At 41.2% G+C, this 12,191-nt stretch overlaps 1 long non-coding RNA gene across 1 annotated transcript; it reads right to left on the reverse strand.

Annotated features, from left to right (window-relative positions):
- Positions 1–3,463: 3,463 nt before the first annotated feature.
- Positions 3,464–7,863, reverse strand: LOC307037919. Its single transcript, XR_013807820.1, has 3 exons — positions 7,506–7,863; positions 4,890–5,103; positions 3,464–4,585 (listed from the first exon to the last, which is right to left on the reverse strand). It is a non-coding gene; the product is annotated as an uncharacterized lncRNA (long non-coding RNA).
- Positions 7,864–12,191: the final 4,328 nt, after the last annotated feature.

Here is a 12,191-nt window from a genome sequence, read left to right on the forward strand (position 1 = left end):
TCGCCACTCGACCCAACTCACCACCAGATGGTGATCAGTTGACAACTCCGCCCCTCTCTTTACCCTAGTGTCCAAAACATACGGCCTCAGGTCCGATGATACGATAACGAAATTGATCATGGACCTTCTGCCTAGGGTGCTCTGGTACCACGTACACTTATGAGCATCCTTATGTTCGAACATGGTGTTTGTTATTGCCAATCCTTGACTAGCACAGAAGTCCAGTAACAAACCACCACTCCGGTTCAGATCAGGGGGGCCGTTCCTCCCAATCACTCCCCTCCAAGTGTCTCCATCATTGCCCACATGTGTGTTGAAGTCTCGTAGCAAGATTAAAGAGTCCCCTTCAGGAGCCCCATACAGGACTCTTTCCAGGGTCTCCAAGAAGGCTGTATACTCTGAACTGCTGTTGGGTGCACAAGCAGACACAACAGTCAGAGTTTTCCCCACCATAACCCGCAGGCGTAGGGAGGCGACCCTCTCGTCCACTGGGGTAAACTCCAACAACGAAGCACCAAACCGGGGACTTGTGAGTATCCCCACACCCGACCGGCGCCTCACACCTTGAGCAAGTCCGGAGAAGAATAGAGTCCAACCCCTATCCAGAAGTAAGGTTCCAGAGCCGATGCTGTGCGTAGAGGTGAGCCCAGCCAGATCCAACTGGTAACGCTCCACCTCCCGCACAAGCTCCGACTCCTTCCCCCCCAGAGAGGTGACGTTCCACGTCCTCAAAGCCAGCTTCTGTCGCCCGGGTCTGGTCCGTCGAGACCCTCTGTCTTCACTGCCACCCTTCTGGCAGTGCCCCCGAACCCATCGCTGTTTCCCGTAGTTGGTGGGCCCGCGGGACGGAGAAGCGGAGGTGTTGCCCACGTTGCCTTTTCGGACTGTGCCCGGCCGGACTCCGTGGCAAGCCCGGCCACCAGACGCTCGCCGACGAGTCCTCCTTCTGGGCCTGGCTCCAGAAGGGGACCCCGGGCTTCCTCCGGGCCGGGTATCCTTACTTTGTGTGTCGTCTTTCATGAGGTCTTGTGAACCAATCTTAGTCTGGCCCCTTGCCTGAGACCAATTTGCCATGGGAGAGCCTACCAGGAACACAAGGTTCCAGACAACACAGGTTCATCAGGGCACACAAACCTCTCTACCACGGTAAGGTGCTGGTTCTTCAGAGAGGTAAGTCAATGAATAATCGTATTTAATAATCGTGATATCAATTATTGACCAGAATAATCGTGATTATGATTTTGCCATAATCGAGCAGCCCTAACTTGATGCTACTCATAATGCATGAACTTCTAAAAAGGAGCCACTGAATGTAAATGTTACTTTGTCTTATCCACATAAAAAATATTGGCATATCTTATCTAGAATGTTTACCTGAACTACTTTACATAGAGCACATCAAAAAGGTACAGCTTTCCATTTTTAGCCCCACTGTACATGGAGATATCGGTTGGTAATTTAAAATGGTCCAAGGATTTGCTTTAGGGTAAGATGTAGCTCTTGGAAGACTGCTTGGAAGAATACGCTAAATGCTTTGCTATCCAATACTATGATGAAATATGATGATATGTTGGTGACCCCTGACATTTCAACAATTAAAGTGGCTTACTACTGCAGAACAACAACATGCTCATAATAAATGTTTGCAGGTATGATTTTTACCATGTTCAGTTCACCATCTTAGATTGGCATGATAACAATCGCTGGTTAGCAATGAACAAAGTTTAGCTGAGGCTGATGTTAATGCTATTCTTTTTTTTTCATAAACTAGTTAATTTTGGACACTTCTTGCCAGCATTATGCCAAAATGCCAACATTATGCAGGATATACTGCATGTATTGGCCCCATTAGTAGATTAACCTTTCAAAGCAAAGGTTATAAATGCTATTTAGCTTAAACAACAACATGGCTTTTTCCATAAATTGAATCAAAATGTAAATAGATATTTGAACCAATTAACATTACTATTAGGTAAGTAGGGCACCGATAATGTGCTTATATGTAATACACACATGCCCATTTAAAAACTAAATTTGCATCTGCTTTTGTGCACCTATACAATAATTCTCTACATACACTCTCAAAGTCTAATTCATTTATAACTTGGGAAAACATAATTATATTTCAAATCAGACAGTCTTCACAAGTCTATATAAATATGTTTTTTATCTGAGAAGTTGCAGGAATTGAAAAACATATCACTTTATGTACAACTTCTCACTTTTGTTTGAGAATTCAGCACAAGTTGATGTGATATTTGCTCCCTTTATGAATATATTATATATTATATTATACCTTCATATTAAACCGATTCTGGATTAGCATTTTATTTGAGTGAACTTTATGTGCAAATGCCATTTCCCTTTGTTTCATAGCAGAGGTTTTTTACTGATTTAAGGGAAAAATGTCAGATTCCCCTGAATTATGTGTGCAAAATACCATCTGTTCACTGTCTACTTTAGGGGTGCAACAACTAATCGACTTAATCGATTAAAATCGATTACCAAATTAGTTGGCAACTAATTCAGTCGTCGATTCGTTGGTGACGTCATCACATGTGTTCTACACCCCGTTAAGCTCCAACGTTATCGCTCTTTTGTATGGGTACAGGAGACATTTAAAAACATATGTTATGTATTATTGCTACATAAACATTATATCGCAGTCTTAGTGTCGCCAACTCAGTTTCTAATATGCAATATGACTACAAAATGCGTCTATAATGTATTTTCGATCTTCCGAATTCAGACGAGCGATCTCTCCCCCGCCTGCTTGCGAGGGGGCGGGGCAGTTTACACACACACGCAGGAGATGGCGGAGAGAACGCGCTCCGAGGTGTGGTTAAACTTTATCCGTCTCGATGTGGACAATGCTCGTTACCAAAATTGCAATAACAGTTTATCATATAAAGGCGGTAAAACGAGCAATTTGTCTAAACATTTAGCAAAAGTGCACCACATTCAGACGGAGAAATGCACCGGGTTCGGCTGTCTTTCTAGTAGCTCTGTAGCCCCTTCCAAGAGTAACCTTTCCACGTCAGGTGTTATGTATGCTAGCAGCAACACGCAGAGTTAACTCAGTTATAAAAACATAGGTTAATGATTAGAGGTAACTGAATTAGTTATTTTGTTAAAGTTTCAGCTATTCTGTTTACAGTTCTGTCATCACATTATTTAATATGATTTGTTAAAACATTGTTGTTTCTTTTGATGTGAAATATTATGCATTTAATTCAAATAAAAAGCAATGTTAGTTTTGTTCACAATTTGTTGAGTTAGTTTACCTTATTTCTTGTCAAAAGAACCGTTAATACTATCGTTGAAAGGACCGGATCGATAAGCAGTATTGATATAAGTAGTAGTACAGTTAAAACCTTAACGATCCGAATAATCGATTAATCGTTTCATTAATCGATAGATTAATCGATTATCAAATTAGTCGTTTGTTGCAGCCCTAGTCTACTTGAGGAACTCCAAAATCAATTCAAGACGGTGCTAAAAAAAATTAAATTACAAGATTCTGCTGCATGGAAAAGCATAGTCGGATGGATAAACAAACACGCACGCACAAACACACAGACACACACGCACGGCTTGATGAGGTTGTTATGATTAATGGAGGTGAAAATCACTTGCAATGTAAGAGGCCCATTTGACTCCCCTAACTCTTCAACACACACATATCACATGCAGAGGCACTCAGCCCTTGGTGCTTAATGGAGCCCTCATATGGGTTATTGATCGGGCAGACCACAGCTAGATTAATTTATTCTTCCAATCAAGCTTTAATTAATAGCAGGACACTGGTAAGACCTCCATTAAAAGTTGTGGTCATTACTCACAGCAGGAACATAGAGGAAACCAATAATCAAAACATTGCTGAAGCTCCCTTGTCCCATATTCAGGATTTCAGAAAGTTGAACCAAGGACACAAGATGTATTACAAAGCTGGAAAGTTGCCTTTGCTTTTGTTTGAGAAGTACATACATACTAACGCACCCAAGTAAAAAATACAGAAATACGCCATACAGCAATAAATAAATAGCTGCAGCTACCCTCAAACACAAACATGCACACAGTAAGTGAATGAGTGGAAAGAGGGGAAGAATAGAGGGGCAGGATGGAGATGGTTGTTAGAAACAGACAGCTAAAAGGTTCAGATGTGAAAGCTGGAAGATCTGCCAGCATGCATTCAGCAGACCATAAATCTCTCATGTTGCTGCCCATGCTCAGAATGATTATGCTAAAAGTGGATATTGGACCTCTCCCTGAAGTTGGTGCCATTAGCAGGCAGGAAGTAAATACTTAGACATGCACAGAGAGAGAGAGAGAGAGAGAGAGAGAGAGAGAGAGAGAGAGAGAGAGAGAGAGAGAGAGAGAGAGAGAGATAAGCTTCCTTTCACTAAGATGGGCCTTTAGTCATAAATGTGTGTACGGTGAGCATGAAAGGATGAGAGGAGGGAGAACTTAACAATTAGCGTTCATAATGAGATCAGGGTTATCAGACGGCTCGCTGGTCACGGATGATGAAAAGAACACTAATTCAGTTTGTCTCTTCCTCTGTTCCGCTGGCCCCCGCTGCTTGCTAAGGGATGGAGAGAGAGAAAGGGGAAGGGTGGGGACATGTCGATATTAACAATAACTCCTATCACACATGTGTAAAATCATCTCTGCAATGTCATTTCATTGCTTACAATGGTTACAATAACTGCAAGCTTAAGAGAGCAGAAGCCATAATGGAAATCTCATTATTTGCAGCTTGTGGTCACTGCCTAGGTTTATGACTTTAAAAGAAGCCTATTATTTTTCTCGCATGATGTCATGTTCTTTTTATTTAATTCTCTCTTGCTTCCTGTTTACGTTGTTATTCACCTGCTGCCTATAAATACCTCAAAGGTTGCCCTGGCTGCACCTCAGTTGGAGCTAAATGAGTGTAAACAGCCCTGACTGAGCCAAAGACGAATGAGTGGCATTGTAGAGGGAGGAGGCCAAGAGATGGATGGAGACACAGATAGAGGAGGATAAGAGTGAATAAGGGACTTCCACACACTCCTCACTATAGAGTTCCTTGTGATAAACGGCCTAGGTCCAGCCCTCCATGATCTAAAGGCAGACAGCAGACCCAACACGAACAAAAACACAGAAATACTCATCAGCAGACAAGTAAACACACTCCAAAGCACGCAGACACATAGTAATGTACTTAAAGTCCTTAATACACCTTCTGGGTGTATTTCCTGTTTCCAAGAAATGTGTTGCCACGCCCTAGACCCACAATCACACTCATCAATGCACCTCATCAATAGAACCTAATCATCAAGACTGATTGGGAGACATCTCAGTGCGAAAGGACCGCCACACAACTAATCTATCACTAACACACACAGAAACACACACTCACACATAAATGCAGATGCACACATACACACCAACGTGTACACACACAAACAGGCCTCATCCATCACCCCCTGTGGCTGGTCTATCTGAGGTCTCAGTGATTAGTTGTCCTGCCTGGCTGAATTATGATGTTAATAAGTCACCATTAGTTCCCATGTCCACACCCACTTCACACATGTGAGAGAGAGAGAGCACACACACACACACACACACACACACACACACACACACACACACACACACACACACACACACACACACACACACACACACACACACACACACACACACACACACACACACACACACACACACACACACACACACACACACACACACACACACACACACACACACACACACACACACACACACAGCGACCTAAGTCCTTCTGCTAAATCATCCATTTGATTGACCATCGTATACACTAGAATGAATAGCAAAAATAATTTACCCCTGCTGAGTTTTAACCTTATTTCTTGTGCTTCAAAAATTAACTAGATTTCAGCTATCACAGTGACGCAGAAGAATATATAATAATCATAAACCCTGATGCTAACAAAATAAGTTTGTAATACAATTTTATAACTAAATAGATATTTTTGATGGGAGTCATTTCCATTTTCCCTAAAAGGTCATAACATTTCTGAAGAAATTACACTAAACTGCTGGCTTGAATGTTTAAGATAGTAAGCAGGGATATTTGGAAAAAAGGAACTGGTTTCAATCCAACAAACGTCATAGAAAAGTTATATTGTAAAAAATGTGCATACAACTCCCAATATATGAAAAATGTGAAAGATGTAAAGCTTTGTATGCATCAGGCACATTTTAAAGTTACAACTAGTATGAACAAGGATATGGAGATCCATGGAAATGTTGAGTGATCAGAGAGGGGAGAGGCGGTCGTTTTGACTTTGCATTCAATGTCTGACATTTTTGCCTCCTGCAAAATAAACTATAGCTCCTGTTGATGAAGTAAGCCAATGTCATGGCCTTGCTTTGTGCATGCTGTCCACAATTAATAGACTGAAGCCATTATTGATGTATTGAGGTGTGTGACACACCTGTGCTTTTTCTATTATGACATGTCAAAACGTTTACCATGAAAAAAGGTTTATAGCAAGCTCTAAAAGACCATAGGGTTTCTTAATGCCCAGCATGAAGCACACTCATCATCATGTCAACATGTTATTGGCAATAGAAAGTCCCACCAAGAAACAAGGACAACATAGCAAGTCTTATATGACCAAACATCAAATGCAAAGACTAATTGTCAAAAATTACCATACAGACAGATCTTTTTTTTTCTATGTATAGCACGGTGTGAATAGATTTTCATTAATCTGTCACAACAACAAAAATGAGAAGCATTTTGGTCTACTAATGGCAGGGTAGCTACCATCACTCAACTGTACAAAAGCTGAGTCTACAGAATTATTTGAACACAACCACTCTCTGTCAACAAAGAAACTGTGCAGCCATGAGACTGTTGCCAAAGTCTAATCACAATAACTCATCAGCAGCTGAAATACAGTTTGTGTAATACCACACATTCAACAGTTAACCACAAGCACAGCTTTAAATAAATTATAGATCACACTAATTGATGAGATTTCCCAAATTGATTTCTATCAGATTGTAGGGAAAGAAAAGCTCTAATTATGCTGATGAGCCTTTATGATAACAACAATTATAACTCCATGTAACATTTGCAGAAAACCCTGCAAGCATAACCACATTCTAAATAGTCTACAAATACTAGCTAACTACAATGTAAAATACAAGTATATGCAACACATTTTAATTTGCTTTCATACTACCCAACAAAACAATATTCTGTTAAACAGGGTTGACTTACCTGAATTACCCAGTATTTTTGATAAATGGAACCTCGGCTCGGCAGTAAAAGTGTAACAGTGAGTGCCCAAGGTCTACTCACAACGTGTTCATCAACAGATACACAACAGAAACACGGCCATAAAACTGTACGGACAGCACTGGCACGGCGGCCAAAAAAAACATAATAAAGATGACTGACAGTTTGTAAACTTGTATTCACCAAGCAATGGCACGGCGGCCAAACAATTTTAATAATGTTTACTTACAGTTTGTAGAGTTTCATTCATCAGGATTGTGTTATGGCATCCAGCATCACCAACTTACGCACATTGGGGAACACGCAGGTAACGCTATGTTAGCATTAATATTTACATTGTTAGCATGGTCACAGAAGTTCATTTTGGCCCTTCCTCTGACTCAGACTTGTGGCAGGGAATTGTGTCTCCAAAACCATCGCTCTTCCTCTGTAATGTCGAAAACGTTTTCCAATGTTTGTTTATGTCTACTTTAGCTAGCTTGCCAACTACACAGGTGCCATGCGTGGTGCCAAACTCTTCTTCTCTCCAGCAACTCACGTTAAGGAGCGTTACTGCAACGCAGGAATGCGCACCAAAGTTTAAACCGGAAGAGGGTCCCAAAACTAATTGAGAAAAACGGCGAAGACTCCCTAAGATTAAACGTTTTAGACTCTGAAGTCTGAATTATTTCAATATTTGTGATAAGTAACTCCTCTTTTGTTTCTTTTTGTAGGCAATAGCCTGTCACACTGCCACTTCAGAGAGGCTTCACAAACAACTGGATTACATTTAGCAAATCATTCACTGTCTCAGCACCTCTTTCCTTAGGAAATTAACTAGTAGCTATTATATTTTTACAAAAAATCTCTCGTCTGGAAAAAGTTTTCATTTACCGGCATGTCCTTTCTACGAAGAGATGATCAGTTCATCATATCATTGTAACTGTAAACTGAAAGCCAACTGAGCCAAATGGATATTTCCTTCCTTTTCATTGGAATATTGAAAACATTTAGTATTTACACCTTTAAATAGAAATTAGTGTCTAGGCATATCAGCAAAAACATTCATAGGGAACATTGATGTACAAATATAAGGCATTCTTATCAACAACAAAAAAACTTAAAATAACATAACAAATGTGAATAACGTTGACTCCTCCACTTTGTGAAATCCATGGAAGACCTTTCATTACCAATGGAATGAACTTTGATGAATACATACTGTCAAAGTCAATACAATTTTGGCCAGACATTGTTCTACTCAATAACAGTCATTTCTTAGCTTTTCTCAGTCAATATTAGAGGGAGAGGGAGGGGCATAAATGGCAGGGACAGATAGATATAGCCATTAGGAGCTGTAAAATATGCTGGTATGGCCTGGCCTTAGGATTAAATAATTGATTAGGATGGGTCGATGGTGATATGTATCATTGTTGTTTAATAAACCATAGCACCATCTGAGGATAGCCCTAGAGAAAATCTATAGGTTAAAGGGTCCGCTATTTATTAGCACATATTTTATAGAAGGTTGCTCTGATGACAACTAAATATGTGTCAGTGAAATGTTCACTAAATCAATTATGGACTCCTCATAAGCACCATTATGTTTGAGCAAATTCGTACTCACTTACCTGGCAGACTTTAAGCCTTATTGAACCACCGAGTCATATAGCTCAGGTTCACATTTTTACATTAATACCTATACGAGATGCTCAACCAAAGCACACCGTTTTGTTATTGTTACTGTGTTTCCAATGTTGTTGTTATTCCTCAAAGCATCTGAAACTTTTTTTTAGATTCACGTTTATTGTACATACAGCATTTTTAAGCAGATTGCCTGGACAATAGAAGCTATGACAAACACTACTTGAAATAATTGCAACATATTGCTTTTCAAGCAAAGATTCATATCATAATTTTCCTTTTCCATTGCCATGGGTCATTACCTACCACAGTAATGCATAAAAAATATTACAGACAATATGTCCTTGTGGTGGTTGTTGGAAGCAAATTCCAGGCATGGCTTTAGGCCATCTGCTCCTGAGTTTCACCATAATGACTGGCTTATGAAAGCTCTGTCCTAAATGTGTCTCTATGTATAGCAACAGACAATGAGCTGTCTGCCATCTGGGAATCACAACAAGTCCACTTTCCATTAACGCGCACACTGTGTTGAAAATGATCTGAAAAGGTTCCTCAAACAACTATGCACCATACTGCGGGAGATAAGCGCTTTGGACAGATTGCTTTTGGTTCTCATATTTGGCACCAGAAAGAGGAAACTGGATTCCTTGTTCTATTTGTCAGGACATGTGAAACACTAACATAATTACATGTGTGTGCAGTTTTCTCATCTGACATCAGAGAAACTCTTTCTTTATTCTGCCCTTCTATCTCTCTACGCACTCGCTCACAGGGAAGTTTCAACTCAACGGAGCGTGAATATGTTTGAGTCTGAGCAAGGTGTTGAATTTTCACCAAAGCTGTGAAGCCTGGGTGAAATGGAATTGTCACTCTAAAGTAAGCTGGGATCACATTATTATGCTTTGATACAGAGTTGCTACATTCAGCTGACGTAGTGACTGCGCACAGATATGTACACACTCACTCACAGAGACACACACACAAACACACACAAAGAAACACACACAAAACTGGATTTCCCAGTGTGCTGAGTGTTAGGAGGTAAGCATTATGCAGCTTCAGTTTCTCTCTGGCACACAGAATTAACTGAGGTTAATGTCTGCACCTCAGCTTAGAATGAAAATGTAGTGTACTTTGCAAGGTTGAGTGTGTGTGGAGAAGCACTGCGGGGTTGACCATTTACTCCTCCGTAACTTTATTAAAGAAATATAAAATGGCAGGCCATTAGGGCAAACGCATTCAGCAGCCTCTTATTGAGAGATGCTTTTAGAAAAATCGAATTCACCACAAATTGTATGGCACCCCAACACTCCATCACACACACACACACACACACACACACACACACACACACACACACACACACACACACACACACACACACACACACACACACACACACACACACACACACACACACACACACACACACACACACACACACCTTCCAAATATGACTGTGAGCACAGTGAGGGCTGCAAGAGGAGGAGATGGGTGGCACCGGGTTTCCACATTGATAAAGTGGCACCCAAAACATGGCCGTCTGTTCGCCCTGCCCTCTTATTAAACCAAAAGAAAGAGACCAACAGAGTTTGCAGAACAGACACATTCACAATCATTTTTCCTTTACTTCGCCTCTCCTCTTACAGCCTCGCCACTCTCTCTCTCTCTCTCTCTCTCTCTCTCTCTCTCTCTCTCTCTCGCTCTCGCTCTCTCTCCTTCTCTGTGTGAGTTATTAGGGATGAGACGAAGTCATTCTCTGTCTGTGGTTATTAGTATTGATCTGCCCGCCGTTCAACAGCCGTTTCCTGCTGATTTCCAGTCGTTCGCCCTCCCTCCCTTTCTTACGTTATATCCTTTAATAGTCCCCCCCACCAACCATCCATCTTAGCTGTGTAGCTGGTCTACAGTGAAGTTTCAACATAGCACTTTGCCTGCTGTGTCTGACTGAATTACCGGATATTGTGGCCTTAATACTGCTACAGACGCCCATGCACATACAACTAACTGACCGCAGAAACAATAAATTCACATTCCAACTCAGGCCTGAGTATTTTTATTGACCAATAAAGCCACACACACACACACACACACACACACACACACACACACACACACACACACGCACACACACACACACACACACACACACACACACACACACACACATCTATTAAACGATCACTATTTGCTGTGGGTGTCCTCAGACACACAGCATGCCTCCAGAGTAATACATGGAGGCATGTATTACTCTGCCTGGTTTGCAGCTGCTGAGTTGGGAGTTTGCAGAATTACAGTAAACAGAATGACATTTCAAGGATTGGCCATAAAAGGCAATAAATCAGCTAATTGCCTTCTAATTTCATTAAATCAAAGAATGTCAGCTTTAATCACACTTTCTATAACCACAAACACCCATCCATTTGAATGTACTCTCTCTCTCCCTCTCTCACACACACAAACACACACACACACACACACACACACACACACACACACACACACACACACACACACACACACACACACACACACACACACACACACACACACACACACACACACACACACACACACACACACACACACACACACACACACACACACACACACCTCACCCACCCACCCACATACACACACACACACACACACACACACACACACACACACACACACACACACACACACACACACACACACACACACACACACACACACACACACACACACACACACACACACACAATCTCACCCTCTATGCCAAAGAGCCTAGAGTGTGCACCTTACATAAAGGTGCAAAGCTCATGGTCAGCATCTCTTAATAATTAATGAAACATTTAAATAACACAGGTTGAGGTATGTTCTATTATTCATAGTATTACAGTAATGCCAGCTCTAACCTCACAGAGTTTATCCTGCCAACATCATCCCTCAAGAGATGCAGACACACACAAACCACGATCAGTCATGTCAAAATTAAACTCAGATTGGGAATTACTAGCAACAAGAGTTGATAACAGTGCTAGTGTGTTGTGGCTTACCTCTTGTTTGCCACTGGTAAACAGCTGGCCCCTTGACAGTTTACATGTGAGATTGTCACTCTAACCTCAACCTTTATCCTTAACCTTAATCTTGCCACCAATTCAATGGATCGTTACCTTTAGCATATTTAGTGCTATTGGCATGTCCTTCCTCTGTGACCATGTCTATTAGTCTTGGCTAATAGAGCAGCCATCTGTAATGAAGACACACTACATAGTTCCTAATAGCTTGTGGAAGGGATGTAAACAAG

The sequence above is a fragment of the Notothenia rossii genome, assembly GCF_949606895.1.
Source record: "Notothenia rossii genome assembly, chromosome: 4".
NCBI classification, from domain to species: Eukaryota; Metazoa; Chordata; class Actinopteri; order Perciformes; family Nototheniidae; genus Notothenia; species Notothenia rossii.